General features: G+C 36.0%; 1 long non-coding RNA gene across 1 annotated transcript; it reads left to right on the top strand.

The window, feature by feature from the left end:
* The first annotated feature begins 864 nt into the window (after positions 1-864).
* On the top strand, positions 865-1,907 carry LOC138929292 (uncharacterized). Its single transcript, XR_011445706.1, has 3 exons — positions 865-1,206; positions 1,258-1,413; positions 1,470-1,907. It is a non-coding gene; the product is annotated as an uncharacterized lncRNA (long non-coding RNA).
* The last annotated feature ends 11,436 nt before the right edge of the window (positions 1,908-13,343 follow it).

Raw genomic sequence — 13,343 nt, 5'->3', positions numbered from 1 at the left:
CCCAAACTCAAATCCACAGTCAATCTGAAAAGTAAAGGCTGCAAAAGAAATATCCCATATCCCATTTCCACCATTAAAAAAATGCTATCAATTTATTTATTTTTTTTGTAAATATAATTTTATTTTTCAAGTATAATAATCAAAAGCGATGTTCCAAATTAACATACATTTTCATAATTTTTAATGATTTTTGTGAGCGTACAGTAAAGAAATGGCAAGCACATGTATCAACTCCATCCTCGACATTATCATGTGCCCAACAACAAGATGTGAAATGTTGCCCATGAATATTGGAAACCAGCGGTGTATCAGCCATCCTTTTATAAAAATATTTGAGCGACTCCTCCAGATATTGCTCATGTTCGGGGAAAATTTGATGTTTAAACATTTTCATGAAATTATTTATTTTTATTACAAGTTGTTGAATGCTATTACTGGTTGAGATGATGTCTTTGTTTTTTAGTGTTAGCATTTTGATGGATCCGTGTACGTCTACTTGCAATGAATTCAAAAATTTAAATGAAGTAATCCTTTCCAAATTGTTAGACGATACGCTGAACCAATCCAGTTAGTGGCGAGTATTCAACTAGTCGATCATGGATGAGAAGGCAATATGCCTTTGTATTTATCTCACTCGCAACAGTTAGTTCAGTGGAAATTTTTATATCAGTCGCTCCTGATTTGACACTCTCGTTCTGGTATGAGAGATCAACAACCACAATAGGAGCCTTCGACATGAATTCCATCGGAGATAAAAGAGCTCGGGGTTCTCGATTGTAATAGCTCTCTTGAAATTTTGTATACATGTCATACAAGACAGCAAACCGATTCTCATTATATTTAACATTCAAATCCTCATAGGGATATACTTCAGAATTAAGATATACCTTTGCATTTCTCAAATTGTTTGTAATTAGTTCTCCATTCAATGTAAATGCAATAACAGCAAAACGTGGACGTTCTCTGTTTGCAGACATCTTGACATTCCATATATGATGTGTTCCCTGAACCAATGTCGGATTTATATAACAATCCCAACTCCGGAATGCGAGTGGGAGGCTAGCTCCACTCTTTACTACATTAAACATTTTAATTTTAGCACTGTCACTTGGAACGATGTGGGGGATCTTCCAACTTATACTATTTATAGCAATGTTATGGATTTTTCCATCAACATTTTTCACAAACATATCATCAGGGTTTTTCGTAAGTAACAGAACGAGCTCATGTTTACAGTTTAAGACGACTTTCTTATAGTCTTCAGCGAACCCCATCAACATTTTTAAAGGTACAGAAAAACTGAAATGTCCTCCAGAAGGGATATTGTCCCCGCCACTCCACCCCGCATTGCGATAAGCCGCTCCTTCCTGTTGGCCGACTGAGAGAAAGTTCTTAATAGTCGTTGTTATTCCAGTAAAACGCGTCCTATCCAATTCACAGCCATTCAACTCATATCTTATTTCATCCAGAAAATAGGCCATGCAATTATTTTTGAGCAAACCGCTAACGCCATTTGTACTAGTCTTTCCTGTATTTGAGTCAATAATTTTGCTAAGCGTTCCTTCAAAATGGAGAAAACTTTCACATGGAAGGACATACAAATCTTGGTTTTGCAAACTGATCCGTACTTCATCATTTGCTTTGAAGTTCTGCTGATATGGATAATATGAATGAAACTCTTTTTTAATAATAGATTCATCGTTAGCAGGCTTTTCCTGGACATAAAAGATCTCATTCATTTGAATATTAGTTGATAAACTTTATTTAATATTAAATCCCAACGATTTCAAAATCAATTTATTTTTTAATGTGAGGGCCGGGCGTTGATGTGAAGATGATGGTGCTTTCACTTCAGCTTTAGATTTGATAATGTTATCAAAGGATCGATGAGTACCCCTTTTATTGTAAATAATCATTCTGTCGGTCGTAAGTGGAGACGGATTGATACAGTTTCTCCACGCAAATTAACTAAATCTCCGTCCTGATCAGTTATCCGTATTTCTAGTGTGCTTATTTCTCTGGTGTTCACAGGCAAATAAATCAAATTTCGTGGTGTTATGTTCATTTTATATCCAGGGGGGACATTGATTCCAAATTCATGAAGCACATGATTTGGTTTATTCCCTACATATGACCCGCTTATAATGTTGCATTCCAATCTAACAGAATTTATTTTTAAAATATTGACGGGATTATCCGAGATGTAAACTTCTTTCTCATGTGGTCTTAATTTTCGTTTATTAAATCCGAATAAACGACCAATTGATCGTTCATGATTAAAATATACGGTCTCATTTTTAGTAATAACTTGAACTTGTAAAGTGTTGATATTACACTCTATTTTTATACTGTCTTGAAGCTCATACTCCTTGAGCTTATTAATAATATATTTTGAAATATCATCAAACTCATATGAGCCAATTGGTATTTCAATGACTTTGTTCCCAATATGAAATAAGTTGTTCCCCTTATCAACATTCGGTATAGAATTGAATGTATAAAAATCAATTAGAGCACATTCATAATTACGTTTTAGCTCAATTTGTGGGAAAAAATTCTCGCTAAGTACAGATGTATTACCATTTAGAGCTATTGTCAATGATGTAGTCATTATGATGCTTGAGTCTGAACTGACTTTATTCACAATAATATTATTATATTTATATTATCATTATTGTTTATTCAAGTATAATAAATTGATCGAATCCTTTTCTATATCGTCCAGCTTTTATATCATCGTCTTTAGAGATTACAAGAAATCCAAATTTATCGTCCCAACACTTTCGTGAAATTTCCATGAATGTTTCAAAATTCATATCAAAATGAACATGATCTCGATATATGTGACGAAGGTTCATATCGTCCTGCTTAAACATTATAATAAAATTTGCATTATCTCGTATTAAATGTTTTGGAATATGTGTATACGTTTGACATAAATAGAATGAATCAATATTTCTATGTCGCCCCATACAAAAATAATTGCGAATAGCAGTTTGCTTTTCACACGCTACGTCATCAAACACCATGATGGAATTGTTTTTAGCTTCCTCTGGTGACAAAACGCTGTCATTCGCTGAAAATGTATAATATCCCATTCCTCGTATTGGTTTTACAAGTTTTTCCAAATACTCATATTTCGGTTGATATAAACTCTTTGAATAGACGTATATATTTTCGAATTTCAGGCCGTTTGGGTCCTCGATTAAGGCAATCATCACATTAGTTTTTCCGCAATTGGACGGACCTACCACCAAAGCTCTGATCGTGTTTGGGAGCAGCGAACTATGACGTCGATGTTTACTCTCCCCATCACCACCACTTTCAATGTTTTTTACTATGATTTTTTTATTTTGGCTTAATAAACGCATGTTTTAGAGATAAGTACTTCATTCAAAGACAACCAGTCGTTAATTGAGGTTGATATAAAATGGGTAAACATTTTTATAATATTACCAGTCATAAATCAAATGTCAAACAGGGTACAGGTCTCATAAATAATTTAATAAACACTCTTCCCTTTGAGGCTCATATACCTGGGTATAATTACTGTGGACCTGGTACGAAGCTAGAGAAGCGATTAGCTCGCGGTGATCGGGGTATCAACGGCTTAGACGAAGCTTGTAGGGAACACGATATAGCATATTCAAATACAAAGGATTTGGGGGAACGTCATAAAGCAGACTCGATTTTAATTGATAGGGCTTGGGATCGAGTAAAAGCAGCGGATAGCAGCATTAGTGAGAGGGCTGCATCATATTTTGTTACAAACATGATGAAGCTAAAAAAGAAATTTGGTATGGGAGCAAAGCAACAGAAAAAGAAAGTGGTGAAAAAATCTCTTGCATCAATCATCAAAAAGGCAACCACCGAATTGCGAAAGCATAAGCCACTTGACATATTGAATGCTGTTAAAGTGGCACGCAGTGCAGTATCGAAATCAATGGGATGTAAGAAAAATGTTGTAATTCCACGGGTAATAGCAGTTCCAAAAGTTGGTGGTTTTTTACCATTGGTACCTATTTTAACAGCCCTTAGCGCTGTGGGTAGTTTAGCGTCAGGTAGCGCTGCAATTGTAAAATCAATTAACAATGCAAAGATGGCAAAGGCACAACTTGAGGAAAACCAGAGACATAACAGAAAAATGGAATCTGTATCGTTGGGTAAAGGCTTGTACCTGCAACCATACAAGAAAGGCTATGGCATATCATTTTCAAAAAATAATAATAAACAAAAAAACTATTAAATGAGCTACCCAAGAGAGCACTTTCCAATTTTGATATATTGAAGTTTGCCTTTAAAAATATTCCACATTTTCGGGGGGTTTATATGAGAGATGAGATACCCAAAGTACCACATTATTCCGAGTGTGGAATAATAAATTTAGCAGACTCATCATCAGAAGGAACGCATTGGGTGGCGTATTATAAGAAAGGATCAGACTCGTACTACTTTGACAGTTTTGGTAACTTGCAGCCGCCTTTAGAAATAATTAGATATTTAGGGGAAAAAATAAGATATAATTATCAGCGTTTCCAAAAATTTGGTACTTTTAACTGTGGGCATTTATGCCTTAAATTTTTGCTAGACTGTAATTCTTCCCATACCCTTCGTAACCACTTCACATGAAGTGGACACTTTGACCTTTTACAAAGCTAGACGTTCTATCCCTTGAGACCGAATACCATAGTACAAGTGGATAGCAGTGGGAGGAGAAATATGCTCCTTGGCGGGTATAAATTCAGGGACCTCGTCTAGGAAAAATATCATTCAGCCACCAGCATCAGCAGCAACAACAGTAGCAGCAACAGCAGCATCATGAACCAGTTCACCACCACCACCACCAGCTCTACCAGCTCCACCAGCTCTACCAGCTCCGCCAGCTCCACCGACTCCAACAACGCATCCAGCTCCACCAGCTCTACCAGCTCCACCAGCTCCAACTCAACCGCCTCCAACCTCCCCACTGGGGTCACGCAGGAGGACATCGATGCCCTTTTGAGGGATATTGAGGAAGACCCTCAGATGCAGGCCTTCAACGCCTGCAGAGTGAAAAGGAAGTTTACCTTTCACAAGCTGCCGATGAATATACCGTTTCATATTTATTCGGCCAGGCGGGTGACGGGAAGGTACGGCACCAATATTATGGTGGAACTGGATACAAGGAATGTATTCCTCCCGGAGAGGTTCTCGCGCCTTAGTGATGAGGTAATCCAAAACATTTCTTCAGGGTCGTATTCTCTCCAAAAGCTGAAGGATGGGAACGTTAAAATAGATTTAAGTACAAATTTCAATAAATAATAAAAAAATTAAAATTAAAAAAAAAAAATTACAAATTTTTTATTGGGAAAAGGGACTTGGGAAAATTCTTTTTCAGCCTTTATATTTCAATAAATAATAAAAAAAAAAATAATTAAAAAAAAAAAAAAAAAAAATTAAAATTAAAAAAAAAATTACAAATTTTTATTTGGGAAAGGGGACTTGGGAAATTTATTTTTCAGAATTTATATTTCAGTTAAAAAATGAAAACAGACCTGGTAAACAGATCAGGTGTGATTATCAGATCGGTTTATCAGACCTGATACGGTTTATCAGACCTGGTAAACAGATCAGGTCTGATTATCAGGTCGGTTTATCAGACCTGATACGGTTTATCAGACCTGGTAAACAGATCAGGTCTGATTATCAGGTCGGTTTATCAGACCTGATACGGTTTATCAGACCTGATAAACAGATCAGGTCTGATTATCAGGTCGGTTTATCAGACCTGATACGGTTTATCAGACCTGGTAAACAGATCAGGTCTGATTATCAGGTCGGTTTATCAGACCTGATACGGTTTATCAGACCTGGTAAACAGATCAGGTCTGATTATCAGGTCGGTTTATCAGACCTGATACGGTTTATCAGACCTGATAAACAGATCAGGTCTGATTATCAGGTCGGTTTATCAGACCTGATAAACAGATCAGGTCTGATTATCAGGTCGGTTTATCAGATTAGGTATATATGATCATGATTTATTATTTATTTCTCAGTGCATACCGGACTCCGAGACAGATATAACCAGTATTGTTCTTTCGATTGAAACATTCTAAAATTTCATCACAATGAACCAAAATATTTTATCACAATTGAATAAAACTCGAAATGCTTTAAAAAAAAAATTTTTAGAGCTAAAACAATTTAAAAGTCAGAATACTATGGGTTTAGAAGAAACATTTAAGCCGATAACTGAACCGCTAAATGAACTTGTCAATCATACCAAAAAAATTGAGTACAATAAACACAAAGAGAACCAATATGATAAAACTAAGATGGAGATTGAAAATAAAACTCCGCATATGAAAAAGAGGAAACTTACATTTTACACTGCGCCTAACAAAAATTCAAATGCTGAAGAAGATAAATACAATCTATCGGATTGGAGGTTGAAAAGTGCTGAAGAAGATGATTATGAGAATACTCGCAATGATAATAGAGATGATGATGATGATGATGATGATCAATTTTACTCCCAACCCGCAATAGACGATGATTTTTCATTCACACCACCCGATCACCACTTAAATAAATCACCTACAATATCAATCCAAACGTCTCTCCACGCACCAAGTGTATTATCAAGGCAATCCTCCCTCAATTCATCTCCATTGATAGCAACTCAACCTCTGTTTGAAGAGAGCCCGAAAAATTTTAATGTTAGTGAACTGGCACGAGAACGAATTTTGGATAAGACATATGGACCATACAAAAATGAAGCTGGGCAATTAATGTTGGGAAATAACAAAATAAATGTAACCAACAATATAATTGAATTTGATGATGGTCAAAACTGGCGACTCACAAGCGGATTATATTCTTTAATATGTCACCACCTCCCAAATAATTATAATGCAGATGACCTGGAAATATATCGAGAAATATTAATAAAAACAAATGTGTATCGAAGAAATTTTCAACCAAATGGACAAGTGAAAGGAACGAGAGCATTGAAATATTCGAAAATTATTAAACCACTTTTAGCTAAGGTACCCGTCGCCGAATCTACACCCAAAGGGAAAAAAGAAATAATAAGTGGGTCTGGTTTCATGACACTTGAGATGAATAAGCCTAAGTTCATCTACTGGGATGATCCAAATGAATTGGTGGAACGACTTCAGCTCTTAATAGCATCGGAATCAGCAGGCAATCAAAACCACAATAATGAGATTACATCGATAATTGAGGAACTAAGAGAGGCTAAAATTATATTCTAATTAAGTATATAATTATGAAGCATTAACAAATAAGATTATAATCATAATGTCCGTTGACAAGTTTGGACGTTTTTTACATGACAAGCAGAACACTAATTTAAAACGATATGAAAAATCTGGGACAGGACTCTTCATAGATACGGATGGCAACTTTAATATTCAGCGAAGGCGCTTAAAAAATGGAGACTTTCCAAAAGAGAATTCGGACTTAGTCATTAAAGAATATGTTGACAAGGCTATACTCGATATAAGAGCATCGCTAATGTCACATCAAGAGGAGTTAATTATTAGTATTCCTGATGTGAGGGCCACCGATATTGAGGATCGTTTAGACAGACTTGAGGTTATTATTTCAAGTATTATTGAAAAAAAAGGATATTCTAAGTAACTTGTGTGAAAATGAGTAGACGGGGTATTATTAATGAATTACATGCTCCTGCACGAAAACATTTTCTCCGTCGGAGAGTTATTACAAAGGGAATAAATTGCTTATGGCAGGCTGACTTGGTGGATATGCAAAAGTACTCTCCCACGAATAAGGGATATCGCTACCTTCTTACAGTTATTGACACCTTCTCAAAGTTCGCCTTTGGCGAAGCACTTAAGTCTAAGACTGCTTCACATGTTTCTGAAGCAATGGAAAAAATTTTCAACTCTGGGTATGGAGTACCTAAGCATCTACAAACAGATGACGGTAAAGAGTTTTTTAACATACAATTTAAGTCGTTGATGAATCGTTATGAAATAAATCATTATTCGACATTTAGTACTCTAAAGGCTTCCATTGTGGAACGATTCAACAGGACATTAAAAGAACTAATGTGGAAGGAGTTTTCTTACAATGGGACCTATAAATGGATCGATATGTATCAAGCCTTAATTAACTTTTACAACAATAAAGTACACAGGACTATAAAAATGGCTCCCGTAGAAGTAAACGCCGAGAATGAGAGGCATATCTTGCAAACGGTGTACAATAATATCAAAATGTTTGCAGGTAGCAAACTGAAAATTGGTGACAATGTTCGAATTTCAAAATATAAGGGAGTTTTTGAAAAAGGATTTACTCCGAATTGGAATGTTGAAGTTTTTACAATATACAAAATTCAAAACACTTATCCGGTAACATACCTATTAAAGGACTTGAATGGAAATCCCGTAAAAGGCGGATTCTATAAGGAAGAGCTGAAAAAAACCCGATTTCCCAACACATATCTAGTTGAAAAGGTACTTAAAAGACAAGGCAAAAGAGCACTCGTACGTTGGTTGGGCTTCCCGAAAAGTGACGACAGCTGGATAAATACATCTGAAATTTTGTAATGAAATAAACATACACATACAACACATTTTATTTTTATTTTTTTATTTTTTTTTAATTTTTATTTATTTTTAATTTTAACTTTACATTATACATTATATTTTAATCTTAGATCTAAACATTTTGAATAAATTATTTTAGTTTAAAACTTAAATACAATGTTTTATTTACAAATTTGAATTTATATTTTATATCACAAATTCTGGATTTTCTAGTTTAGCTATTTTAATATAATGCCAAATTAAATCTCGTTCATATTCGTCGAGCGCACTGTTTGTTTCCTCCAACTTTCTTTTTAAATCTTCTCTCTTTCTTTCACTCATTATCGCAAGAGTTTCATTATTTAACCCCCGTGCTCTGTCTGCTAGAGTTGAGATACACCCCATAAGTTCCCCTTCTCTTGTCGAATAGTGTCCTATCGCTTTTGTGGCAATTCCGTCTTCACATATTAGCCTCTTGTCATCCTTATTATCTAATGTAATTTTTGTAATTTTGTATGTATTAATTTCATGCCCCCTAGACCGAAACAAATACATGCTATCACTTTCTTGTTGTCCTGTGAACAAACAATTTTTATATTTCTCGAATGTAATTTTCTCTAAGGCACTTCGCTTCACGCCCTTATTTTTTTTGACACATTTTTCGGGCTCGCTACCTGCACTTGACGCTGTATAGGCGTACATCTTAGACCTTAGACCCACAAACTCTGTCATTGGCCTGCCATGCAGCTCATCCTTAAAGTACCCTAAGCGCTTCTTGTTACACTGCGGAAAACCATATTGCCTAGCCAATTCATCAGGGTATTCAGATGTATCAAATTTTAATTGAATATCATCTCGAATGTCCTTATATAAATCCTCTGTCTTTATGGAATAGATAAATGAATCTGTATCCATATAGTTTAATTTCAGTGCATCTTGAAATTTTGGTTTCATATAAGAGTAGTGAAAATCGTACATTTTCCATTTGGATAACTCCAACACTACAAAACCTAGATATGTTGGCTTATCACAAACGTTACGCAACCTATTCATTTGAATTGCATACATGTTTTCACTAAACTTAGTTGCACTGTGAAAATTTGATTTAGCTATTAGGTCCCTAGCACATAATCTCGGACGCCCACCTTTTGGACCCACAGGTGGAGCTTCCCATTCTGTCACTATCCGAATATCTTTGCGCTTTAAGCTGTTTTCCATTGTTTTACCATAGACGCTGTTGTTTAAAAGCTTATACAAGTCTTTTTCGAAGTTACTTTTAGCCCTAGTCCTGTGAGCAGTGTTAATGTCAATATATTCTTTAAGCCAGGGTTTTTGCTTGAATCGAAGGATATTGTGAATCTTTTCAAGTTTCAATCCATTAAGTAAGCATTGCTGCAAAGTTCTGTAGTGCATAATGTATTTATTTTTATCGCAAAGATCCGCTATTAACTTTGCAGTCTTGGATTTTTTTGAAGGACGTCTATTTGCGGGACAGAAAGGCAGGTCATTGTGTTGGTCGTGAAGTGCATATGGGTACTTCAAGTCGACCTCTAGAATGTATCCATACTCACTACTTTCAGAAATAGAATTAATATTAAATGATTCTATTTCTGAAGGTTCCATCCATTTAAAATCACCATAGGGGAGTGGTTCAGACATTGCCCATCCATATAAATTGTTCGCGTCCACATACATCAAATATTCCGATTCCTTAGTTGGATCGAAATCTTTGAGGTATTTGTGGTTCGCTTTTGTATATCGATGACTACTTTGAACTAAACCCCCCCGAATTCCACTTTGAATAAATGAAATCATGTCTATATCCGATATTAACTCGAGGGATATTTTGGTAGTCTTCAACATCGCATCCCATGAGAAGCCCGGAGTTGTATAATAATGGGCAGGATCGAGATCGTAGATACCTTTACAGATAGCCCTAAAATTCTGAAAGACATCTGTCAGCAACAAAACGTCTGTCTTCAAATATAGCTCTAAATAATCTCTAAGTGTTTTACACTTGAAGTGGGACCAAACCTGAACTGCATGGAGATAATCAGCTTCAGAACATTCAGAGTCTGTTAATTTGCTGAAAAATGCACTCCTTGGTGGGAGACAAGTTTCCATCAGCTTGCGCTCAGAATCTAAATATTCATAGGGAAATACACCTTTCCTACGAAGCAAACTAAAATCAGTACTATTTGGAAATTGATTTCGAAGAACTTTGAAATCCCCTTCATTTAAAGTTCCTGCAAGGTTGTCTAGGCTAGAGGGCATGAAACGAATAGTATCTAAAAATCGAATTTCTAATTTATTTTTTCCTATAGGAATATATTTTGAAATTGAAATATATACCTCCTTATTCAAGGGAATTATTTTAATTTCACCCTCAATCTCCCCGAGTTCTTTCACAAATAAATGAGCATCGTATTTAGACATATTGTGAAAGAAAACAGGTATGAAATCTCCTGTCTTATACTTTAGGTTACACTCGCTATGTGCAGCCCCTCGAAATTGACCTGTAAAATGACAGTGATCTCTCACTCTATCATTTCCTAAAACTCCCTTACATATGTGGCAGTTAAGGGCCTCATCGAAATCATAAGCATCCTGTGCACTCATTTGAAGGGGGACTATATAATTCATGTACCTCTCGTAAATAGCAGACAAATCAGACGTTAAACTATCTACAAAAGTGCGCCCGACATTTGAACCTGTCTTTGAAACATATTTGTCTAAGGCAGGGTCAAATGAACACTTAATATAATACCCGAAGGCAATCGGAATATGCTTATTTACTATTTGCGTCTTCTCACTTACATCTATCGTTGTGGGCTCGAGTATACACTCGAAGTCGGCATACACAGCAAAGGGTACCTCCAGCTGGCGGTTAATATGATCGAATTTGATGACATCTCCTTCCTTGGGTGCTTCGCTCACAATGTTGGTGCATCTTTCTGCATGGCGTTGAGCTCTGGCCTCATTTGTTGAGTATGAGAGGCACTTGTTGCAGAACCAACGCTTATCACCGTTTTTTCCCAATTGTGATGATAGAAGTCTGTAAAACAAAAATGTATTTATATGTATAAGTGGATTGACATAAAAATAAAATTATTTCATATATTTTTTTGATATATTTATGTTTTTTCTTACCCGGACATATTTTTAATCCACATGTAATGGCCATAATTATCGGGGGTTGGTCCATCGAGGAAAAGCATATTTACGTGGTTCTCCTTCTCCTTTCCATTTGAATATAGTGGGCCGTATACGGTGTCCTTCTCCTCATCATACCCAAACACATTTACACTTATGTGAGGGTTTTGAAGCACGAAATTGTCAATGCTCTTTATTTTCATCGGGAACGTCAACCCAGTAAAATCGATTTTTATATTATTGGTGTGGATAATTGGTGATTTAATATCCACACCATAGGCATTGCACCTTTCTCCTTTCTCTTTTAAGGGGTTAAGTGCTGAGACTATTGCCCACTTGAAGCAGAAAACATCCCTATTCTGCACATTGATGCATGCTCTGCGTTTTTTAAGAGAGGGAGGGAGATCGAAATACTCAGATCCCTTGAGAGGAACACATTGCATCATGTTCAACTCGACCCTAACTATGCGTGTTAGGGTCCATCCACTGTCCTTCTCTTGGAACTCACCCATTTTCGTAATAATGGCTTCAGTGTGGGAATTATATAAATCTGATAAATTTGAGCCAATTGTAAGCAGAGTCATCTTACTCTGAAACGATTTCATTTCCACTTTTGTTTCATGTTCTTTCATTAACATGTATTCTGCAAACAGTTCAAAATTTATTTTTGAAGCTGTGTGGAACGATAGCACTCTTTCGATATGAGGGAGTAGCGCTTGGCCCGCTTCATTTAGGAATTCAACAGGAATCCTAAGAGCTGCTCCCTCATTTATGAACATATACTGAAGGATGCGTCCCTTGTATCCATCGATGATTTGCTTTACACTCCCATCCAGGGGTCGGGTAGCAAAATATTTGTGCTGCTCCGTCCGCACATGGTTGTGCCATTGAGTGGATAGGGGTAGGTACCGCTGGCAGGAGTTGCAATAAATTGCATTCATGTTGTTGTTGATGATGTTGTTGTTGGCGTACATTTTTGTATTTGTTTGTTTTTAAAAACTTTTGGTTTTTTGTTATTAATTTTTTTAAGGTTTTTGGTTTTGTTTGTTTTTGATTGTTTTTAAAAACTTTTGGTTTTTGTTATTAATTTTTTTTAAGGTTTTTGGTTTTGTTTGTTTTTAAAAACTTTTGGTTTTTTGTTATTAATTTTTTTAATGTTTTTTTCGATTTTGTGTATTTTGTAAATTATATTTTACAAACTTTTTTACACGTTGCACTTGTTTTTTATTTCACTTTGAAATTTGCGGTTGCGGCGGCGGTTGATGGTGACGATTGAGAGACAAACTAGGAGTGATTCTTAAGTCACAACTACTCTTTTCGTAGACCCGCAAAACGAACAACAAACAAATACGAAAAATGTGGGACAAACACTTGATGTCCATTCCCAACCTTTCCATCCTTTTTTGAAGTGTGATCCAACTTCGTTGAGTAACCGTTACAAGTGCATCCTTCACCATCCCTACTTTGGTGAGCTAATTGAGCAGGTTGTTGCACGCACTTGATCTAGTGTAGGTGGGATGAGGGTGGGAAAATTTGACTGCTCTGATCCTCTTTCCAGCGGCCCTTCAGTGGGAAAACAAGTGACCTTTTTCAAGTGAGGTATCTCACAGGGAAAATCACAGTCCTGAGTCG

The sequence above is a fragment of the Drosophila kikkawai genome, unplaced genomic scaffold, assembly GCF_030179895.1.
Source record: "Drosophila kikkawai strain 14028-0561.14 unplaced genomic scaffold, DkikHiC1v2 scaffold_104, whole genome shotgun sequence".
NCBI classification, from domain to species: domain Eukaryota; kingdom Metazoa; phylum Arthropoda; class Insecta; order Diptera; family Drosophilidae; genus Drosophila; species Drosophila kikkawai.
This window is presented reverse-complemented; position numbering and strand designations above follow the sequence as displayed.